At 35.5% G+C, this 22,665-nt stretch overlaps 19 non-coding genes across 19 annotated transcripts; all 19 read right to left on the bottom strand.

Moving 5' to 3' along the window:
* Nucleotides 1-546: 546 nt before the first annotated feature.
* On the bottom strand, nt 547-620 carry TRNAI-AAU (transfer RNA isoleucine (anticodon AAU)). Its single transcript has one exon. It is a non-coding gene; the product is annotated as a tRNA-Ile (tRNA).
* A 908-nt stretch (nt 621-1,528) lies between these two features.
* Nucleotides 1,529-1,602, bottom strand: TRNAT-AGU (transfer RNA threonine (anticodon AGU)). Its single transcript has one exon. It is a non-coding gene; the product is annotated as a tRNA-Thr (tRNA).
* A 908-nt stretch (nt 1,603-2,510) lies between these two features.
* On the bottom strand, nt 2,511-2,584 carry TRNAT-AGU (transfer RNA threonine (anticodon AGU)). The gene has a single exon. It is a non-coding gene; the product is annotated as a tRNA-Thr (tRNA).
* Nucleotides 2,585-3,492: 908 nt separating this feature from the next.
* Nucleotides 3,493-3,566, bottom strand: TRNAT-AGU (transfer RNA threonine (anticodon AGU)). The gene has a single exon. It is a non-coding gene; the product is annotated as a tRNA-Thr (tRNA).
* Nucleotides 3,567-4,474: 908 nt separating this feature from the next.
* On the bottom strand, nt 4,475-4,548 carry TRNAT-AGU (transfer RNA threonine (anticodon AGU)). Its single transcript has one exon. It is a non-coding gene; the product is annotated as a tRNA-Thr (tRNA).
* A 908-nt stretch (nt 4,549-5,456) lies between these two features.
* TRNAT-AGU (transfer RNA threonine (anticodon AGU)) lies at nt 5,457-5,530 on the bottom strand. Its single transcript has one exon. It is a non-coding gene; the product is annotated as a tRNA-Thr (tRNA).
* A 908-nt stretch (nt 5,531-6,438) lies between these two features.
* On the bottom strand, nt 6,439-6,512 carry TRNAI-AAU (transfer RNA isoleucine (anticodon AAU)). The gene has a single exon. It is a non-coding gene; the product is annotated as a tRNA-Ile (tRNA).
* Nucleotides 6,513-7,420: 908 nt separating this feature from the next.
* On the bottom strand, nt 7,421-7,494 carry TRNAT-AGU (transfer RNA threonine (anticodon AGU)). Its single transcript has one exon. It is a non-coding gene; the product is annotated as a tRNA-Thr (tRNA).
* Nucleotides 7,495-8,402: 908 nt separating this feature from the next.
* On the bottom strand, nt 8,403-8,476 carry TRNAT-AGU (transfer RNA threonine (anticodon AGU)). Its single transcript has one exon. It is a non-coding gene; the product is annotated as a tRNA-Thr (tRNA).
* A 908-nt stretch (nt 8,477-9,384) lies between these two features.
* Nucleotides 9,385-9,458, bottom strand: TRNAT-AGU (transfer RNA threonine (anticodon AGU)). Its single transcript has one exon. It is a non-coding gene; the product is annotated as a tRNA-Thr (tRNA).
* A 908-nt stretch (nt 9,459-10,366) lies between these two features.
* TRNAT-AGU (transfer RNA threonine (anticodon AGU)) lies at nt 10,367-10,440 on the bottom strand. The gene has a single exon. It is a non-coding gene; the product is annotated as a tRNA-Thr (tRNA).
* Nucleotides 10,441-11,348: 908 nt separating this feature from the next.
* Nucleotides 11,349-11,422, bottom strand: TRNAT-AGU (transfer RNA threonine (anticodon AGU)). Its single transcript has one exon. It is a non-coding gene; the product is annotated as a tRNA-Thr (tRNA).
* Nucleotides 11,423-12,330: 908 nt separating this feature from the next.
* On the bottom strand, nt 12,331-12,404 carry TRNAI-AAU (transfer RNA isoleucine (anticodon AAU)). Its single transcript has one exon. It is a non-coding gene; the product is annotated as a tRNA-Ile (tRNA).
* Nucleotides 12,405-13,312: 908 nt separating this feature from the next.
* TRNAT-AGU (transfer RNA threonine (anticodon AGU)) lies at nt 13,313-13,386 on the bottom strand. Its single transcript has one exon. It is a non-coding gene; the product is annotated as a tRNA-Thr (tRNA).
* Nucleotides 13,387-14,294: 908 nt separating this feature from the next.
* Nucleotides 14,295-14,368, bottom strand: TRNAT-AGU (transfer RNA threonine (anticodon AGU)). The gene has a single exon. It is a non-coding gene; the product is annotated as a tRNA-Thr (tRNA).
* A 908-nt stretch (nt 14,369-15,276) lies between these two features.
* Nucleotides 15,277-15,350, bottom strand: TRNAT-AGU (transfer RNA threonine (anticodon AGU)). Its single transcript has one exon. It is a non-coding gene; the product is annotated as a tRNA-Thr (tRNA).
* Nucleotides 15,351-16,258: 908 nt separating this feature from the next.
* Nucleotides 16,259-16,332, bottom strand: TRNAT-AGU (transfer RNA threonine (anticodon AGU)). The gene has a single exon. It is a non-coding gene; the product is annotated as a tRNA-Thr (tRNA).
* A 908-nt stretch (nt 16,333-17,240) lies between these two features.
* TRNAT-AGU (transfer RNA threonine (anticodon AGU)) lies at nt 17,241-17,314 on the bottom strand. Its single transcript has one exon. It is a non-coding gene; the product is annotated as a tRNA-Thr (tRNA).
* Nucleotides 17,315-18,222: 908 nt separating this feature from the next.
* On the bottom strand, nt 18,223-18,296 carry TRNAT-AGU (transfer RNA threonine (anticodon AGU)). Its single transcript has one exon. It is a non-coding gene; the product is annotated as a tRNA-Thr (tRNA).
* Nucleotides 18,297-22,665: the final 4,369 nt, after the last annotated feature.

The raw sequence follows: 22,665 nt of genomic DNA, 5'->3' as shown, positions 1-22,665 counted from the left end.
GGAAGTGGAAAACAGGTTTACAAAGCAAAGACATGCTTAAGAGTCAATTTATATTGAAGCTCTTTAATTAGTATGAGAAGACAATTCACATAATTAAAAGTTATTTATTTAAGAGTTAAACAGTTTCCTGCATTTTTATTTTATTTAAGTGTAAATTGAGTGTTAAGAGGTGTTCTGCAAGGATTAGATTGCCAAATATTTAATGCAGTCAACTATCTATATATTGTGTGCTTCCCACATTGGTCAAATGCAGTCATCCTCGGGGCTTAGCCTTTTACTTCAATGCTTCGTACAGCAAGAAAAACAGCTGATATTGGAATGGCAAATAGAATATAGTCAAATGGAGAACTCTGACTGAAAATGATAAAAGCAAAATTAGCATTTATCTCAAAGCTTGCTTAAGAAACACGAAGCCATTTTTTCTGGAAATACTTAATGCACTGCAATCAAGAGCATTTTGTTGAAGCAGAGTCATGGGTGCAACAGTCTTATTTCTGATGCAATACAGTAATTATCAAATGATGAGATAGAAATGTAGGCAAATAAAGGCACTGCTGAGATTTGAACTCAGGATCTCCTGTTTATTAGACAGGCGCTTTAACCAACTAAGCCACAGCACCACATGAAACTTCTGCTGCTTTGTAAGGAAAAGGACAGCTAAAAATACATTTCTTTGTTAAAGGCTCATAAGAGTCCTGATAAGACTAGTGTCTCATTAATTCTGTAAACAGCTGGTAAAATAGAGTGTAAAACTAAAAATGTCATTATCTCTTCTTTCTCATATAAGCCTCATATTCTCCTTTCTCAATTTGAAACATTTCACTCTCAGTCTTTTCATTCAACTCATTCCTGGCAAATATGTATTGAAACCTTGATATATCAATATCGGAAAAAGCCATGAGATTAAACAGATATTTGTGACATGAAGATGTATCTGGGAGGGTTTACCATGATGGCAGTAGTTAAGAAACATATGGTAAGTGGAAGTGGAAAACAGGTTTACAAAGCAAAGACATGCTTAAGAGTCAATTTATATTGAAGCTCTTTAATTAGTATGAGAAGACAATTCACATAATTAAAAGTTATTCATTTAAGAGTTAAACAGTTTCCTGCATTTTTATTTTATTTAAGTGTAAATTGAGTGTTAAGAGGTGTTCTGCAAGGATTAGATTGCCAAATATTTAATGCAGTCAACTATCTATATATTGTGTGCTTCCCACATTGGTCAAATGCAGTCATCCTCGGGGCTTAGCCTTTTACTTCAATGCTTCGTACAGCATGAAAAACAGCTGATGTCGGAATGGCAAATAGAATATAGTCAAATGGAGAACTCTGACTGAAAATGGTAAAAGCAAAATTAGCATTTATCTCAAAGCTTGCTTAAGAAACATGAAGCCATTTTTTCTGGAAATACTTAATGCACTGCAATCAAGAGCGTTATGTTGAAGCAGAGTCATGGGTGCAACAGTCTTATTTCTGATACAATACAGTAATTATTAAATGATGAGATAGAAATGTAGGCAAATAAAGGCACTGCTGAGATTTGAACTCAGGATCTCCTGTTTACTAGACAGGCGCTTTAACCAACTAAGCCACAGCACCACATGAAGCCTTTGCTGCTTTGTAAGGGAAAGGAAATCTAAAAATACATTTCTTTGTTAAAGGCTCATAAGAGTCCTGATAAGACTAGTGTCTCATTAATTCTGTAAACAGCTGGTAAAATAGAGTGTAAAACTAAAAATGTCATTATCTCTTCTTTCTCATATAAGCCTCATATTCTCCTTTCTCAATTTGAAACATTTCACTCTCAGTCTTTTCATTCAACTCATTCCTGGCAAATATGTATTGAAACCCTGATATATCAATATCGGAAAAAGCCATGAGATTGAACAGATATTTGTGACATGAAGATGTATCTGGGAGGGTTGACCATGATGGCAGTGGTTAAGAAACATATGGTAAGTGGAAGTGGAAAACAGGTTTACAAAGCAAAGACATGCTTAAGAGTCAATTTATATTGAAGCTCTTTAATTAGTATGAGAAGACAATTCACATAATTAAAAGTTATTCATTTAAGAGTTAAACAGTTTCCTGCATTTTTATTTTATTTAAGTTTAAATTGAGTGTTAAGAGGTGTTCTGCAAGGATTAGATTTCCAAATATTTAATACGGTCAACTATCTATATATTGTGTGCTTCCCACATTGGTCAAATGCAGTCATCCTCGGGGCTTAGCCTTTTACTTCAATGCTTCGTACAGCAAAAAAAACAGCTGATATTGGAATGGCAAATAGAATATAGTCAAATGGAGAACTCTGACTGAAAATGATAAAAGCAAAATTAGCATTTATCTCAAAGCTTGCTTAAGAAACACGAAGCCATTTTTTCTGGAAATACTTAACGCACTGCAATCAAGAGCGTTATGTTGAAGCAGAGTCATGGGTGCAACAGTCTTATTTCTGATGCAATACAGTAATTATCAAATGATGAGATAGAAATGTAGGCAAATAAAGGCACTGCTGAGATTTGAACTCAGGATCTCCTGTTTACTAGACAGGCGCTTTAACCAACTAAGCCACAGCACCACATGAAACCTTTGCTGCTTTGTAAGGGAAAGGAAATCTAAAAATACATTTCTTTGTTAAAGGCTCATAAGAGTCCTGATAAGACTAGTGTCTCATTAATTCTGTAAACAGCTGGTAAAATAGAGTGTAAAACTAAAAATGTCATTATCTCTTCTTTCTCATATAAGCCTCATATTCTCCTTTCTCAATTTGAAACATTTCACTCTCAGTCTTTTCATTCAACTTATTCCTGGCAAATATGTATTGAAACCCTGATATATCAATATCGGAAAAAGCCATGAGATTGAACAGATATTTGTGACATGAAGATGTATCTGGGAGGGTTGACCATGATGGCAGTGGTTAAGAAACATATGGTAAGTGGAAGTGGAAAACAGGTTTACAAAGCAAAGACATGCTTAAGAGTCAATTTATATTGAAGCTCTTTAATTAGTATGAGAAGACAATTCACATAATTAAAAGTTATTCATTTAAGAGTTAAACAGTTTCCTGCATTTTTATTTTATTTAAGTTTAAATTGAGTGTTAAGAGGTGTTCTGCAAGGATTAGATTGCCAAATATTTAATACGGTCAACTATCTATATATTGTGTGCTTCCCACATTGGTCAAATGCAGTCATCCTCGGGGCTTAGCCTTTTACTTCAATGCTTCGTACAGCAAAAAAAACAGCTGATATTGGAATGGCAAATAGAATATAGTCAAATGGAGAACTCTGACTGAAAATGATAAAAGCAAAATTAGCATTTATCTCAAAGCTTGCTTAAGAAACATGAAGCCATTTTTTCTGGAAATATTTAACGCACTGCAATCAAGAGCGTTATGTTGAAGCAGAGTCATGGGTGCAACAGTCTTATTTCTGATACAATACAGTAATTATCAAATGATGAGATAGAAATGTAGGCAAATAAAGGCACTGCTGAGATTTAAACTCAGGATCTCCTGTTTACTAGACAGGCGCTTTAACCAACTAAGCCACAGCACCACATGAAACCTTTGCTCCTTTGTAAGGGAAAGGAAATCTAAAAATACATTGCTTTGTTAAAGGCTCATAAGAGTCCTGATAAGACTAGTGTCTCATTAATTCTGTAAACAGCTGGTAAAATAGAGTGTAAAACTAAAAATGTCATTATCTCTTCTTTCTCATATAAGCCTCATATTCTCCTTTCTCAATTTCAAACATTTCACTCTCAGTCTTTTCATTCAACTCATTCCTGGCAAATATGTATTGAAACCTTGAAATATCAATATCGGAAAAAGCCATGAGATTAAACAGATATTTGTGACATGAAGATGTATCTGGGAGGGTTTACCATGATGGCAGTAGTTAAGAAACATATGGTAAGTGGAAGTGGAAAACAGGTTTACAAAGCAAAGACATGCTTAAGAGTCAATTTATATTGAAGCTCTTTAATTAGTATGAGAAGACAATTCACATAATTAAAAGTTATTCATTTAAGAGTTAAACAGTTTCCTGCATTTTTATTTTATTTAAGTGTAAATTGAGTGTTAAGAGGTGTTCTGCAAGGATTAGATTGCCAAATATTTAATGCAGTCAACTATCTAAATATTGTGTGATTCCCACATTGGTCAAATGCAGTCATCCTCGGGGCTTAGCCTTTTACTTCAATGCTTCGTACAGCAAGAAAAACAGCTGATGTTGGAATGGCAAATATAATATAGTCAAATGGAGAACTCTGACTGAAAATGATAAAAGCAAAATTAGCATTTATCTCAAAGCTTGCTTAAGAAACATGAAGCCATTTTTTCTGGAAATACTTAACGCACTGCAATCAAGAGAGTTATGTTGAAGCAGAGTCATGGCTGCAACAGTCTTATTTCTGATGCAATACAGAAATTATAAAATGATTAGATAGAAATGTAGGCAAATACAGGCACTGCTGAGATATGAACTCAGGATCTCCTGTTTACTAGACAGGCGCTCTAACCAACTAAGCCACAGCACCACATGAAACCTTTGCTCCTTTGTAAGGGAAAGGACAGCTAAAAATACATTTCTTTGTTAAAGGCTCATAAGAGTCCTGATAAGACTAGTGTCTCATTAATTCTGTAAACAGCTGGTAAAATAGAGTGTAAAACTAAAAATGTCATTATCTCTTCTTTCTCATATAAGCCTCATATTCTCCTTTCTCAATTTGAAACATTTCACTCTCAGTCTTTTCATTCAACTCATTCCTGGCAAATATGTATTGAAACCTTGATATATCAATATCGGAAAAAGCCATGAGATTAAACAGATATTTGTGACATGAAGATGTATCTGGGAGGGTTTACCATGATGGCAGTAGTTAAGAAACATATGGTAAGTGGAAGTGGAAAACAGGTTTACAAAGCAAAGACATGCTTAAGAGTCAATTTATATTGAAGCTCTTTAATTAGTATGAGAAGACAATTCACATAATTAAAAGTTATTCATTTAAGAGTTAAACAGTTTCCTGCATTTTTATTTTATTTAAGTGTAAATTGAGTGTTAAGAGGTGTTCTGCAAGGATTAGATTGCCAAATATTTAATGCAGTCAACTATCTATATATTGTGTGCTTCCCACATTGGTCAAATGCAGTCATCCTCGGGGCTTAGCCTTTTACTTCAATGCTTCGTACAGCATGAAAAACAGCTGATGTCGGAATGGCAAATAGAATATAGTCAAATGGAGAACTCTGACTGAAAATGGTAAAAGCAAAATTAGCATTTATCTCAAAGCTTGCTTAAGAAACATGAAGCCATTTTTTCTGGAAATACTTAATGCACTGCAATCAAGAGCGTTATGTTGAAGCAGAGTCATGGGTGCAACAGTCTTATTTCTGATGCAATACAGTAATTATCAAATGATGAGATAGAAATGTAGGCAAATAAAGGCACTGCTGAGATTTGAACTCAGGGTCTCCTGTTTACTAGACAGGCGCTTTAACCAACTAAGCCACAGCACCACATGAAACCTTTTCTGCTTTGTAAGTGAAAGGACAGCTAAAAATACATTTCTTTGTTAAAGGCTCATAAGAGTCCTGATAAGACTAGTGTCTCATTAATTCTGTAAACAGCTGGTAAAATAGAGTGTAAAACTAAAAATGTCATTATCTCTTCTTTCTCATATAAGCCTCATATTCTCCTTTCTCAATTTCAAACATTTCACTCTCAGTCTTTTCATTCAACTCATTCCTGGCAAATATGTATTGAAACCTTGATATATCAATATCGGAAAAAGCCATGAGATTAAACAGATATTTGTGACATGAAGATGTATCTGGGAGGGTTTACCATGATGGCAGTAGTTAAGAAACATATGGTAAGTGGAAGTGGAAAACAGGTTTACAAAGCAAAGACATGCTTAAGAGTCAATTTATATTGAAGCTCTTTAATTAGTATGAGAAGACAATTCACATAATTAAAAGTTATTTATTTAAGAGTTAAACAGTTTCCTGCATTTTTATTTTATTTAAGTGTAAATTGAGTGTTAAGAGGTGTTCTGCAAGGATTAGATTGCCAAATATTTAATGCAGTCAACTATCTATATATTGTGTGCTTCCCACATTGGTCAAATGCAGTCATCCTCGGGGCTTAGCCTTTTACTTCAATGCTTCGTACAGCAAGAAAAACAGCTGATATTGGAATGGCAAATAGAATATAGTCAAATGGAGAACTCTGACTGAAAATGATAAAAGCAAAATTAGCATTTATCTCAAAGCTTGCTTAAGAAACACGAAGCCATTTTTTCTGGAAATACTTAATGCACTGCAATCAAGAGCATTTTGTTGAAGCAGAGTCATGGGTGCAACAGTCTTATTTCTGATGCAATACAGTAATTATCAAATGATGAGATAGAAATGTAGGCAAATAAAGGCACTGCTGAGATTTGAACTCAGGATCTCCTGTTTATTAGACAGGCGCTTTAACCAACTAAGCCACAGCACCACATGAAACCTCTGCTGCTTTGTAAGGAAAAGGACAGCTAAAAATACATTTCTTTGTTAAAGGCTCATAAGAGTCCTGATAAGACTAGTGTCTCATTAATTCTGTAAACAGCTGGTAAAATAGAGTGTAAAACTAAAAATGTCATTATCTCTTCTTTCTCATATAAGCCTCATATTCTCCTTTCTCAATTTGAAACATTTCACTCTCAGTCTTTTCATTCAACTCATTCCTGGCAAATATGTATTGAAACCTTGATATATCAATATCGGAAAAAGCCATGAGATTAAACAGATATTTGTGACATGAAGATGTATCTGGGAGGGTTTACCATGATGGCAGTAGTTAAGAAACATATGGTAAGTGGAAGTGGAAAACAGGTTTACAAAGCAAAGACATGCTTAAGAGTCAATTTATATTGAAGCTCTTTAATTAGTATGAGAAGACAATTCACATAATTAAAAGTTATTCATTTAAGAGTTAAACAGTTTCCTGCATTTTTATTTTATTTAAGTGTAAATTGAGTGTTAAGAGGTGTTCTGCAAGGATTAGATTGCCAAATATTTAATGCAGTCAACTATCTATATATTGTGTGCTTCCCACATTGGTCAAATGCAGTCATCCTCGGGGCTTAGCCTTTTACTTCAATGCTTCGTACAGCATGAAAAACAGCTGATGTCGGAATGGCAAATAGAATATAGTCAAATGGAGAACTCTGACTGAAAATGGTAAAAGCAAAATTAGCATTTATCTCAAAGCTTGCTTAAGAAACATGAAGCCATTTTTTCTGGAAATACTTAATGCACTGCAATCAAGAGCGTTATGTTGAAGCAGAGTCATGGGTGCAACAGTCTTATTTCTGATACAATACAGTAATTATTAAATGATGAGATAGAAATGTAGGCAAATAAAGGCACTGCTGAGATTTGAACTCAGGATCTCCTGTTTACTAGACAGGCGCTTTAACCAACTAAGCCACAGCACCACATGAAGCCTTTGCTGCTTTGTAAGGGAAAGGAAATCTAAAAATACATTTCTTTGTTAAAGGCTCATAAGAGTCCTGATAAGACTAGTGTCTCATTAATTCTGTAAACAGCTGGTAAAATAGAGTGTAAAACTAAAAATGTCATTATCTCTTCTTTCTCATATAAGCCTCATATTCTCCTTTCTCAATTTGAAACATTTCACTCTCAGTCTTTTCATTCAACTCATTCCTGGCAAATATGTATTGAAACCCTGATATATCAATATCGGAAAAAGCCATGAGATTGAACAGATATTTGTGACATGAAGATGTATCTGGGAGGGTTGACCATGATGGCAGTGGTTAAGAAACATATGGTAAGTGGAAGTGGAAAACAGGTTTACAAAGCAAAGACATGCTTAAGAGTCAATTTATATTGAAGCTCTTTAATTAGTATGAGAAGACAATTCACATAATTAAAAGTTATTCAATTAAGAGTTAAACAGTTTCCTGCATTTTTATTTTATTTAAGTTTAAATTGAGTGTTAAGAGGTGTTCTGCAAGGATTAGATTTCCAAATATTTAATACGGTCAACTATCTATATATTGTGTGCTTCCCACATTGGTCAAATGCAGTCATCCTCGGGGCTTAGCCTTTTACTTCAATGCTTCGTACAGCAAAAAAAACAGCTGATATTGGAATGGCAAATAGAATATAGTCAAATGGAGAACTCTGACTGAAAATGATAAAAGCAAAATTAGCATTTATCTCAAAGCTTGCTTAAGAAACACGAAGCCATTTTTTCTGGAAATACTTAACGCACTGCAATCAAGAGCGTTATGTTGAAGCAGAGTCATGGGTGCAACAGTCTTATTTCTGATGCAATACAGTAATTATCAAATGATGAGATAGAAATGTAGGCAAATAAAGGCACTGCTGAGATTTGAACTCAGGATCTCCTGTTTACTAGACAGGTGCTTTAACCAACTAAGCCACAGCACCACATGAAACCTTTGCTGCTTTGTAAGGGAAAGGAAATCTAAAAATACATTTCTTTGTTAAAGGCTCATAAGAGTCCTGATAAGACTAGTGTCTCATTAATTCTGTAAACAGCTGGTAAAATAGAGTGTAAAACTAAAAATGTCATTATCTCTTCTTTCTCATATAAGCCTCATATTCTCCTTTCTCAATTTGAAACATTTCACTCTCAGTCTTTTCATTCAACTTATTCCTGGCAAATATGTATTGAAACCCTGATATATCAATATCGGAAAAAGCCATGAGATTGAACAGATATTTGTGACATGAAGATGTATCTGGGAGGGTTGACCATGATGGCAGTGGTTAAGAAACATATGGTAAGTGGAAGTGGAAAACAGGTTTACAAAGCAAAGACATGCTTAAGAGTCAATTTATATTGAAGCTCTTTAATTAGTATGAGAAGACAATTCACATAATTAAAAGTTATTCATTTAAGAGTTAAACAGTTTCCTGCATTTTTATTTTATTTAAGTTTAAATTGAGTGTTAAGAGGTGTTCTGCAAGGATTAGATTGCCAAATATTTAATACGGTCAACTATCTATATATTGTGTGCTTCCCACATTGGTCAAATGCAGTCATCCTCGGGGCTTAGCCTTTTACTTCAATGCTTCGTACAGCAAAAAAAACAGCTGATATTGGAATGGCAAATAGAATATAGTCAAATGGAGAACTCTGACTGAAAATGATAAAAGCAAAATTAGCATTTATCTCAAAGCTTGCTTAAGAAACATGAAGCCATTTTTTCTGGAAATATTTAACGCACTGCAATCAAGAGCGTTATGTTGAAGCAGAGTCATGGGTGCAACAGTCTTATTTCTGATACAATACAGTAATTATCAAATGATGAGATAGAAATGTAGGCAAATAAAGGCACTGCTGAGATTTAAACTCAGGATCTCCTGTTTACTAGACAGGCGCTTTAACCAACTAAGCCACAGCACCACATGAAACCTTTGCTCCTTTGTAAGGGAAAGGAAATCTAAAAATACATTGCTTTGTTAAAGGCTCATAAGAGTCCTGATAAGACTAGTGTCTCATTAATTCTGTAAACAGCTGGTAAAATAGAGTGTAAAACTAAAAATGTCATTATCTCTTCTTTCTCATATAAGCCTCATATTCTCCTTTCTCAATTTCAAACATTTCACTCTCAGTCTTTTCATTCAACTCATTCCTGGCAAATATGTATTGAAACCTTGAAATATCAATATCGGAAAAAGCCATGAGATTAAACAGATATTTGTGACATGAAGATGTATCTGGGAGGGTTTACCATGATGGCAGTAGTTAAGAAACATATGGTAAGTGGAAGTGGAAAACAGGTTTACAAAGCAAAGACATGCTTAAGAGTCAATTTATATTGAAGCTCTTTAATTAGTATGAGAAGACAATTCACATAATTAAAAGTTATTCATTTAAGAGTTAAACAGTTTCCTGCATTTTTATTTTATTTAAGTGTAAATTGAGTGTTAAGAGGTGTTCTGCAAGGATTAGATTGCCAAATATTTAATGCAGTCAACTATCTAAATATTGTGTGATTCCCACATTGGTCAAATGCAGTCATCCTCGGGGCTTAGCCTTTTACTTCAATGCTTCGTACAGCAAGAAAAACAGCTGATGTTGGAATGGCAAATATAATATAGTCAAATGGAGAACTCTGACTGAAAATGATAAAAGCAAAATTAGCATTTATCTCAAAGCTTGCTTAAGAAACATGAAGCCATTTTTTCTGGAAATACTTAACGCACTGCAATCAAGAGAGTTATGTTGAAGCAGAGTCATGGCTGCAACAGTCTTATTTCTGATGCAATACAGAAATTATAAAATGATTAGATAGAAATGTAGGCAAATACAGGCACTGCTGAGATATGAACTCAGGATCTCCTGTTTACTAGACAGGCGCTCTAACCAACTAAGCCACAGCACCACATGAAACCTTTGCTCCTTTGTAAGGGAAAGGACAGCTAAAAATACATTTCTTTGTTAAAGGCTCATAAGAGTCCTGATAAGACTAGTGTCTCATTAATTCTGTAAACACCTGGTAAAATAGAGTGTAAAACTAAAAATGTCATTATCTCTTCTTTCTCATATAAGCCTCATATTCTCCTTTCTCAATTTCAAACATTTCACTCTTAGTCTTTTCATTCAACTCATTCCTGGCAAATATGTATTGAAACCTTGATATATCAATATCGGAAAAAGCCATGAGATTGAACAGATATTTGTGACATGAAGATGTATCTGGGAGGGTTGACCATGATGGCAGTAGTTAAGAAACATATGGTAAGTGGAAGTGGAAAACAGGTTTACAAAGCAAAGACATGCTTAAGAGTCAATTTATATTGAAGCTCTTTAATAAGTATGAGAAGACAATTCACATAATTAAAAGTTATTCATTAAAGAGTTAAACAGTTTCCTGCATTTTTATTTTATTTAAGTTTAAATTGAGTGTTAAGAGGTGTTCTGCAAGGATTAGATTGCCAAATATTTAATGCGGTCAACTATCTATATATTGTGTGCTTCCCACATTGGTCAAATGCAGTCATCCTCGGGGCTTAGCCTTTTACTTCAATGCTTCGTACAGCAAGAAAAACAGCTGATATTGGAATGGCAAATAGAATATAGTCAAATGGAGATCTCTGACTAAAAATGATTAAAGCAAAATTAGCATTTATCTTAAAGCTTGCTTAAGAAACATGAAGCCATTTTTTCTGGAAATACTTAACGCACTGCAATCAAGAGCGTTATGTTGAAGCAGAGTCATGGGTGCAACAGTCTTATTTCTGATGCAATACAGTAATTATGAAATGATGAGATAGAAATGTAGGCAAATAAAGGCACTGCTGAGATTTGAACTCAGGATCTCCTGTTTACTAGACAGGCGCTTTAACCAACTAAGCCACAGCACCACATGAAACCTTTGCTGCTTTGTAAGGGAAAGGACAGCTAAAAATACATTTCTTTATTAAAGGCTCATAAGAGTCCTGATAAGACTAGTGTCTCATTAATTCTGTAAACAGCTGGTAAAATAGAGTGTAAAACTAAAAATGTCATTATCTCTTCTTTCTCATATAAGCCTCAAATTCTCCTTTCTCAATTTGAAACATTCCACTCTTAGTCTTTTCATTCAACTCATTCCTGGCAAATATGTATTGAAACCTTGATATATCAATATCGGAAAAAGCCATGAGATTGAACAGATATTTGTGACATGAAGATGTATCTGGGAGGGTTGACCATGATGGCAGTAGTTAAGAAACATATGGAAAGTGGAAGTGGAAAACAGGTTTACAAGGCAAAAACATGCTTAAGAGTCAATTTATATTGAAGCTCTTTAATTAGTATGAGAAAACAATTCACATAATTAAAAGTTATTCATTTAAGAGTTAAACAGTTTCCTGCATTTTTATTTTATTTAAGTTTAAATTGAGTGTTAAGAGGTGTTCTGCAAGGATTAGATTGCCAAACATTTAATACGGTCAACTATCTATATATTGTGTGCTTCCCACATTGGTCAAATGCAGTCATCCTCGGGGCTTAGCCTTTTACTTCAATGCTTCGTACAGCAAAAAAAACAGCTGATATTGGAATGGCAAATAGAATATAGTCAAATGGAGAACTCTGACTGAAAATGATAAAAGCAAAATTAGCATTTATCTCAAAGCTTGCTTAAGAAACACGAAGCCATTTTTTCTGGAAATACTTAACGCACTGCAATCAAGAGCGTTATGTTGAAGCAGAGTCATGGGTGCAATAGTCTTATTTCTGATGCAATCCAGTAATTATCAAATGATGAGATAGAAATGTAGGCAAATAAAGGCACTGCTGAGATTTGAACTCAGGATCTCCTGTTTATTAGACAGGCGCTTTAACCAACTAAGCCACAGCACCACATGAAACCTTTGCTGCTTTGTAAGGGAAAGGAAATCTAAAAATACATTTCTTTGTTAAAGGCTCATAAGAGTCCTGATAAGACTAGTGTCTCATTAATTCTGTAAACAGCAGGTAAAATAGAGTGTAAAACTAAAAATGTCATTATCTCTTCTTTCTCATATAAGCCTCATATTCTCCTTTCTCAATTTGAAACATTTCACTCTCAGTCTTTTCATTCAACTCATTCCTGGCAAATATGTATTGAAACCCTGATATATCAATATCGGAAAAAGCTATGAGATTGAACAGATATTTGTGACATGAAGATGTATCTGGGAGGGTTGACCATGATGGCAGTAGTTAAGAAACATATGGAAAGTGGAAGTGGAAAACAGGTTTACAAGGCAAAAACATGCTTAAGAGTCAATTTATATTGAAGCTCTTTAATTAGTATGAGAAGACAATTCACATAATTAAAAGTTATTCATTTAAGAGTTAAACAGTTTCCTGCATTTTTATTTTATTTAAGTTTAAATTGAGTGTTAAGAGGTGTTCTGCAAGGATTAGATTGCCAAATATTTAATACGGTCAACTATCTATATATTGTGTGCTTCCCACATTGGTCAAATGCAGTCATCCTCGGGGCTTAGCCTTTTACTTCAATGCTTCGTACAGCAAAAAAAACAGCTGATATTGGAATGGCAAATAGAATATAGTCAAATGGAGAACTCTGACTGAAAATGATAAAAGCAAAATTAGCATTTATCTCAAAGCTTGCTTAAGAAACATGAAGCCATTTTTTCTGGAAATACTTAACGCACTGCAATCAAGAGCGTTATGTTAAAGCAGAGTCATGGGTGCAACAGTCTTATTTCTGATACAATACAGTAATTATTAAATGATGAGATAGAAATGTAGGCAAATAAAGGCACTGCTGAGATTTGAACTCAGGATCTCCTGTTTACTAGACAGGCGCTCTAACCAACTAAGCCACAGCACCACATGAAGCCTTTGCTGCTTTGTAAGGGAAAGGAAATCTAAAAATACATTTCTTTGTTAAAGGCTCATAAGAGTCCTGATAAGACTACTGTCTCATTAATTCTGTAAACAGCTGGTAAAATAGAGTGTAAAACTAAAAATGTCATTATCTCTTCTTTCTCATATAAGCCTCATATTCTCCTTTCTCAATTTCAAACATTTCACTCTCAGTCTTTTCATTCAACTCATTCCTGGCAAATATGTATTGAAACCTTGATATATCAATATCGGAAAAAGCCATGAGATTAAACAGATATTTGTGACATGAAGATGTATCTGGGAGGGTTTACCATGATGGCAGTAGTTAAGAAACATATGGTAAGTGGAAGTGGAAAACAGGTTTACAAAGCAAAGACATGCTTAAGAGTCAATTTATATTGAAGCTCTTTAATTAGTATGAGAAGACAATTCACATAATTAAAAGTTATTCATTTAAGAGTTAAACAGTTTCCTGCATTTTTATTTTATTTAAGTGTAAATTGAGTGTTAAGAGGTGTTCTGCAAGGATTAGATTGCCAAATATTTAATGCAGTCAACTATCTAAATATTGTGTGATTCCCACATTGGTCAAATGCAGTCATCCTCGGGGCTTAGCCTTTTACTTCAATGCTTCGTACAGCAAGAAAAACAGCTGATGTTGGAATGGCAAATATAATATAGTCAAATGGAGAACTCTGACTGAAAATGATAAAAGCAAAATTAGCATTTATCTCAAAGCTTGCTTAAGAAACATGAAGCCATTTTTTCTGGAAATACTTAACGCACTGCAATCAAGAGAGTTATGTTGAAGCAGAGTCATGGCTGCAACAGTCTTATTTCTGATGCAATACAGAAATTATAAAATGATTAGATAGAAATGTAGGCAAATACAGGCACTGCTGAGATATGAACTCAGGATCTCCTGTTTACTAGACAGGCGCTCTAACCAACTAAGCCACAGCACCACATGAAACCTTTGCTCCTTTGTAAGGGAAAGGACAGCTAAAAATACATTTCTTTGTTAAAGGCTCATAAGAGTCCTGATAAGACTAGTGTCTCATTAATTCTGTAAACACCTGGTAAAATAGAGTGTAAAACTAAAAATGTCATTATCTCTTCTTTCTCATATAAGCCTCATATTCTCCTTTCTCAATTTGAAACATTTCACTATCAGTCTTTTCATTTAACTCATTCCTGGCAAATATGTATTGAAACCTTGATATATCAATATCGGAAAAAGCCATGAGATTGAACAGATATTTGTGACATGAAGATGTATCTGGGAGGGTTGACCATGATGGCAGTAGTTAAGAAACATATGGTAAGTGGAAGTGGAAAACAGGTTTACAAAGCAAAGACATGCTTAAGAGTCAATTTATATTGAAGCTCTTTAATAAGTATGAGAAGACAATTCACATAATTAAAAGTTATTCATTAAAGAGTTAAACAGTTTCCTGCATTTTTATTTTATTTAAGTTTAAATTGAGTGTTAAGAGGTGTTCTGCAAGGATTAGATTGCCAAATATTTAATGCGGTCAACTATCTATATATTGTGTGCTTCCCACATTGGTCAAATGCAGTCATCCTCGGGGCTTAGCCTTTTACTTCAATGCTTCGTACAGCAAGAAAAACAGCTGATATTGGAATGGCAAATAGAATATAGTCAAATGGAGATCTCTGACTAAAAATGATTAAAGCAAAATTAGCATTTATCTTAAAGCTTGCTTAAGAAACATGAAGCCATTTTTTCTGGAAATACTTAACGCACTGCAATCAAGAGCGTTATGTTGAAGCAGAGTCATGGGTGCAACAGTCTTATTTCTGATGCAATACAGTAATTATGAAATGATGAGATAGAAATGTAGGCAAATAAAGGCACTGCTGAGATTTGAACTCAGGATCTCCTGTTTACTAGACAGGCGCTTTAACCAACTAAGCCACAGCACCACATGAAACCTTTGCTGCTTTGTAAGGGAAAGGACAGCTAAAAATACATTTCTTTATTAAAGGCTCATAAGAGTCCTGATAAGACTAGTGTCTCATTAATTCTGTAAACAGCTGGTAAAATAGAGTGTAAAACTAAAAATGTCATTATCTCTTCTTTCTCATATAAGCCTCATATTCTCCTTTCTCAATTTGAAACATTCCACTCTTAGTCTTTTCATTCAACTCATTCCTGGCAAATATGTATTGAAACCTTGATATATCAATATCGGAAAAAGCCATGAGATTGAACAGATATTTGTGACATGAAGATGTATCTGGGAGGGTTGACCATGATGGCAGTAGTTAAGAAACATATGGAAAGTGGAAGTGGAAAACAGGTTTACAAGGCAAAAACATGCTTAAGAGTCAATTTATATTGAAGCTCTTTAATTAGTATGAGAAGACAATTCACATAATTAAAAGTTATTCATTTAAGAGTTAAACAGTTTCCTGCATTTTTATTTTATTTAAGTTTAAATTGAGTGTTAAGAGGTGTTCTGCAAGGATTAGATTGCCAAATATTTAATACGGTCAACTATCTATATATTGTGTGCTTCCCACATTGGTCAAATGCAGTCATCCTCGGGGCTTAGCCTTTTACTTCAATGCTTCGTACAGCAAAAAAAACAGCTGATATTGGAATGGCAAATAGAATATAGTCAAATGGAGAACTCTGACTGAAAATGATAAAAGCAAAATTAGCATTTATCTCAAAGCTTGCTTAAGAAACATGAAGCCATTTTTTCTGGAAATACTTAACGCACTGCAATCAAGAGCGTTATGTTAAAGCAGAGTCATGGGTGCAACAGTCTTATTTCTGATACAATACAGTAATTATTAAATGATGAGATAGAAATGTAGGCAAATAAAGGCACTGCTGAGATTTGAACTCAGGATCTCCTGTTTACTAGACAGGCGCTTTAACCAACTAAGCCACAGCACCACATGAAACCTTTGCTGCTTTGTAAGGGAAAGGAAATCTAAAAATACATTTCTTTGTTAAAGGCTCATAAGAGTCCTGATAAGACTAGTGTCTCATTAATTCTGTAAACAGCTGGTAAAATAGAGTGTAAAACTAAAAATGTCATTATCTCTTCTTTCTCATATAAGCCTCATATTCTCCTTTCTCAATTTGAAACATTTCACTCTCAGTCTTTTCATTCAACTCATTCCTGGCAAATATGTATTGAAACCCTGATATATCAATATCGGAAAAAGCCATGAGATTGAACAGATATTTGTGACATGAAGATGTATCTGGGAGGGTTGACCATGATGGCAGTGGTTAAGAAACATATGGTAAGTGGAAGTGGAAAACAGGTTTACAAAGCAAAGACATGCTTAAGAGTCAATTTATATTGAAGCTCTTTAATTAGTATGAGAAGACAATTCACATAATTAAAAGTTATTCATTTAAGAGTTAAACAGTTTCCTGCATTTTTATTTTATTTAAGTTTAAATTGAGTGTTAAGAGGTGTTCTGCAAGGATTAGATTTCCAAATATTTAATACGGTCAACTATCTATATATTGTGTGCTTCCCACATTGGTCAAATGCAGTCATCCTCGGGGCTTAGCCTTTTACTTCAATGCTTCGTACAGCAAAAAAAACAGCTGATATTGGAATGGCAAATAGAATATAGTCAAATGGAGAACTCTGACTGAAAATGATAAAAGCAAAATTAGCATTTATCTCAAAGCTTGCTTAAGAAACACGAAGCCATTTTTTCTGGAAATACTTAACGCACTGCAATCAAGAGCGTTATGTTGAAGCAGAGTCATGGGTGCAACAGTCTTATTTCTGATGCAATACAGTAATTATCAAATGATGAGATAGAAATGTAGGCAAATAAAGGCACTGCTGAGATTTGAACTCAGGATCTCCTGTTTACTAGACAGGCGCTTTAACCAACTAAGCCACAGCACCACATGAAACCTTTGCTGCTTTGTAAGGGAAAGGAAATCTAAAAATACATTTCTTTGTTAAAGGCTGATAAGAGTCCTGATAAGACTAGTGTCTCATTAATTCTGTAAACAGCTGGTAAAATAGAGTGTAAAACTAAAAATGTCATTATCTCTTCTTTCTCATATAAGCCTCATATTCTCCTTTCTCAATTTGAAACATTTCACTCTTAGTCTTTTCATTCAACTCATTCCTGGCAAATATGTATTGAAACCCTGATATATCAATATCGGAAAAAGCTATGAGATTGAACAGATATTTGTGACATGAAGATGTATCTGGGAGGGTTGACCATGATGGCAGTAGTTAAGAAACATATGGTAAGTGGAAGTGGAAAACAGGTTTACAAAGCAAAAACATGCTTAAGAGTTAATTTATATTGAAGCTCTTTAATTAGTATGAGAAGACAATTCACATAATTAAAAGTTATTCATTTAAGAGTTAAACAGTTTCCTGCATTTTTATTTTATTTAAGTTTAAATTGAGTGTTAAGAGGTGTTCTGCAAGGATTAGATTGCCAAATATTTAATACGGTCAACTATCTATATATTGTGTGCTTCCCACATTGGTCAAATGCAGTCATCCTCGGGGCTTAGCCTTTTACTTCAATGCTTCGTACAGCAAAACAAACAGCTGATATTGGAATGGCAAATAGAATATAGTCAAATGGAGAACTCTGACTGAAAATTATAAAAGCAAAATTAGCATTTATCTCAAAGCTTGCTTAAGAAACACGAAGCCATTTTTTCTGGAAATACTTAACGCACTGCAATCAAGAGCGTTATGTTGAAGCAGCGTCATGGGTGCAACAGTCTTATTTCTGATGCAATACAGTAATTATCAAATGATGAGATAGAAATGTAGGCAAATAAAGGCACTGCTGAGATTTGAACTCAGGATCTCCTGTTTACTAGACAGGCGCTTTAACCAACTAAGCCACAGCAGCACATGAAACCTTTGCTGCTTTGTAAGGGAAAGGAAATCTAAAAATACATTTCTTTGTTAAAGGCTCATAAGAGTCCTGATAAGACTAGTGTCTCATTAATTCTGTAAACAGCTGGTAAAATAGAGTGTAAAACTAAAAATGTCATTATCTCTTCTTTCTCATATAAGCCTCATATTCTCCTTTCTCAATTTGAAACATTTCACTCTCAGTCTTTTCATTCAACTTATTCCTGGCAAATATGTATTGAAACCATGATATATCAATATCGGAAAAAGCCATGAGATTGAACAGATATTTGTGACATGAAGATGTATCTGGGAGGGTTGACCATGATGGCAGTGGTTAAGAAACATATGGTAAGTGGAAGTGGAAAACAGGTTTACAAAGCAAAGACATGCTTAAGAGTAGGGATGTGCACCGGCGACTTTTGAGGTCTCGTGTTTTGTGTTTTGGATCCGGATTTTCATTTTTTTAGGGGTTCAGATTTGTCTCGCAAAACACTTGACGAAAGGTCTCGGTTCGGATTTAAGGTTTTGGATTCGGATTTTTTTTGAAAAAAAACATAAAAAGTTTAAAAATCAAGTTTTTGGGCTTATTTTCACTCCTAGGCTATTATTAACCTCAATAACATTCAATAACAAGCATTTCCACTAATTTACAGTGTATTCTGAACACCTCACAATATAGTTATTAGTCCAAAACGTTGCAACAAGGTATCTTTCTGGACTGCGTAGAGGAGTGGGTCACCACAATATATATTAAAAACCCTGAACTTTTATGATTCGCACCAATAAATGTACCTGGACTGCGTAGAGGAGTGGGTCACCACAATATATATTAAAAACCCTGAACTTTTATGATTCGCACCAATAAATGTATCTGGACTGCGTAGAGGAGTGGGTCACCACAATATATATTAATAACCCTGAACTTTTATGAATCGCACCAATAAATGTACCTGGACAGCGTAGAGGAGTGGGTCACCACAATATATTAAAAACCCTGAACTTTTATGAATCGCACCAATAAATGTACCTGGACTGCGTAGAGGAGTGGGTCACCACAATATATATAATAAGAAAACCATCAACTTGTTTGATTCGCACCAATAAATGTACCTGGACTGCGTAGAGGAGTGGGTCACCACAATATATTAAAAACCCTGAACTTTTATGAATCGCACCAATAAATGTACCTGGACTGCGTAGAGGAGTGGGTCACCACAATATATTAAAAACCCTGAACTTTTATGAATCGCACCAATAAATGTACCTGGACTGCGTAGAGGAGTGGGTCACCACAATATATTAAAAACCCTGAACTTTTATGAATCGCACCAATAAATGTACCTGGACTGCGTAGAGGAGTGGGTCACCACAATATATTAAAAACCCTGAACTTTTATGAATCGCACCAATAAATGTACCTGGACTGCGTAGAGGAGTGGGTCACCACAATATATATAATAAGAAAACCATCAACTTGTTTGATTCGCACCAATAAATGTACCTGGACTGCGTAGAGGAGTGGGTCACCACAATATATTAAAAACCCTGAACTTTTATGAATCGCACCAATAAATGTACCTGGACTGCGTAGAGGAGTGGGTCACCACAATATATATTAAAAACCCTGAACTTTTATGATTCGCACCAATAAATGTATCTGGACTGCGTAGAGGAGTGGGTCACCACAATATATATTAAAAACCCTGAACTTTTATGATTCGCACCAATAAATGTATCTGGACTGCGTAGAGGAGTGGGTCACCACAATATATATTAAAAACCCTGAACTTTTATGAATCGCACCAATAAATGTATCTGGACTGCGTAGAGGAGTGGGTCACCACAATATATTAAAAACCCTGAACTTTTATGAATCGCACCAATAAATGTACCTGGACTGCGTAGAGGAGTGGGTCACCACAATATATTAAAAACCCTGAACTTTTATGAATCGCACCAATAAATGTACCTGGACTGCGTAAAGGAGTGGGTCACCACAATATATATAATAAGAAAACCATCAACTTGTTTGATTCGCACCAATAAATGTACCTGGACTGCGTAGAGGAGTGAGTCACCACAATATATTAAAAACCCTGAACTTTTATGAATCGCACCAATAAATGTACCTGGACTGCGTAGAGGAGTGGGTCACCACAATATATTAAAAACCCTGAACTTTTATGAATCGCACCAATAAATGTACCTGGACTGCCTAGAGGAGTGGGCACTGGGCACCACAATAAAATATATAAAAAACCTTCAACAGGTCTGCATTACACTACACATACGGCTGCTCCTCCATCCTCTCCATCATATACATGTTGGAGTTTTAGCGTGTGACAACCTCTTGTTTTTGATAATGTTAGTGCATTTTGAATATTTTTCAATTTGCCCCACACCACTGAATGTACTTTATCTATGATACGCATCTATCTATCTTGACTGCGTAGTGTGGTGGCCCCGGTACACAATTTGGTACCGAGGCCACAATATAATTAAAAAACCCTCCACGTGTCAGAATTCCACCAAACAAGTATCTGGACTGCGTAGTGGGGTGGCCCCGGTACCCAATTTGATACCGGGGCCACAATACCTCCTCCAAACATGGTACAGACAATTCGTCATTGAGATCCCATCAAGTATGTTAAAGACAGACAGGGTCGAAGTGTTATTGGTTGACTTTGTAAACCAAAAAACTGTCCCTGTTGCACATAGTCGTGCAATGAAGACTGACTTTTTCATTTAAAGGCACCATCTTTCAAGTGTAGTGTTTGTAAGTCTAAGTCATATTATACTTTTGGTAAAATTGGTTTATTTTGTTCCTCTTTATGGTAACTACTAATAGAATTAAAGTATTAAATAGAAGCGGCAGTTCCTCTTTATGGTAATTAGTAATAGAATTAAAGTATGAAATAGAATTAAAGTATGAAATAGAATTAAAGTATTAAATAGAATTAAAGTATGAAATAGAATTAAAGTATTAAATAGAATTAAAGTATTAAATAGAGTGGTATAGAGTTGTAGTGTGGTATAGATAGAGTGGTCCCCACAATATAATAATAAAACCCTCAACTGGTCTGAATTCCACCAAACAAGTATCTGGACTGCGTAGTGTGGTGGCCCCGGTACACAATTTGGTACCGAGGCCACAATATAATTAAAAAATTGGGCATCAACTGTCACCGTTGTTTAATATCTGATACACCTAAATATGGACTGCACAGTGGAGTGGCCCCGGTAGTAAATTTGGTGCCGGGGCCATAATACCTCCATCAACCCTCTAAATCCCACTCCACTGATGGCGGACACCGGGCGCACGTCTAACACCAACATTGCAGTTACAGCCGCAGTTATACGCTTTGCAATAGGGTGACTACTATCGTATTTTGTGGTCATGGCAAACGACTGTTGGACGGTCAATTGTTTTGTGAAAGACTTAGCGGTCTTACGACTTCCCCTCTGGGAAGATGACCGACTAACAGCAGCAACAGCAGCAGTGGCAGTAGTAGGCGGACCGCTGCAGGATTCCTCGGATGAATCCCGTATTGAGGAGGACTCAGTCTGGCTGCTGACTTGGGCTGCAGGACTGAATCTGATGGAGATTGTGGAGGAAGTTGACGAGGAGGGTGTTGCTGGTGTGTATCCAACTGGACCACGGGATTTAGGTGTCCCTGTACCGATGAGGGTCCTAGCCCCAGTTCCTGAACTAACCACTGAACTATGAAGGTTATTCAGGTGACGTATAAGGGAGGATGTTCCTAGGTGGGCAAGATCCTTACCCCTGCTTATTTGAGCTTTACATAAGCTACATATGGCCATACATTGGTTGTCTGGATTTGGATAAAAATAACTCCAGGCCGAAGAGGTGCATTTTTTGGTCTTCTGACCAGGCATGACGATGGGCTTTTTCATCCCATGGACATCAGCTGTTTCCCCCCCTGGTGCCTCATTTACAATAACCACATCACCATCCTCATCATCAAGTTCCTCCACAGCGCCAGCTACATCATCAATAGCCTCCTCCCGAGCCACCTCTTCCCGTACAGTGATGGGAAGGTCAGGCTTGACAACCACCAACATCCTTGGACTCGCCTTGTGGATTTGTGATAATTTCTCTTTAGAAGGCAGAGTTGTTTGCTGTTTTGTTGCTGACAGCATAACTCTCTTCAATTTTTTGTAGGGGGGGGGAGGAGGAGGAGGGCTAAGATCCGTGGGTGAAGCTGAACCACTAGTCATGAACACGGGCCAGGGCCTAAGCCGTTCCTTGCCACTCCGTGTCGTAAATGGCATATTGGCAACTTTACGTTTCTCCTCAGATGATTTTAAGTTTCTCTTTTTGCTACTTTTTCTTAACTTGG

Source organism: Mixophyes fleayi, chromosome 10 (assembly GCF_038048845.1).
Source record: "Mixophyes fleayi isolate aMixFle1 chromosome 10, aMixFle1.hap1, whole genome shotgun sequence".
Lineage (NCBI taxonomy): Eukaryota > Metazoa > Chordata > Amphibia > Anura > Limnodynastidae > Mixophyes > Mixophyes fleayi.
Note: the sequence above shows the minus strand (reverse complement) of the source record. Positions and strands in the feature narration are given on the sequence as shown.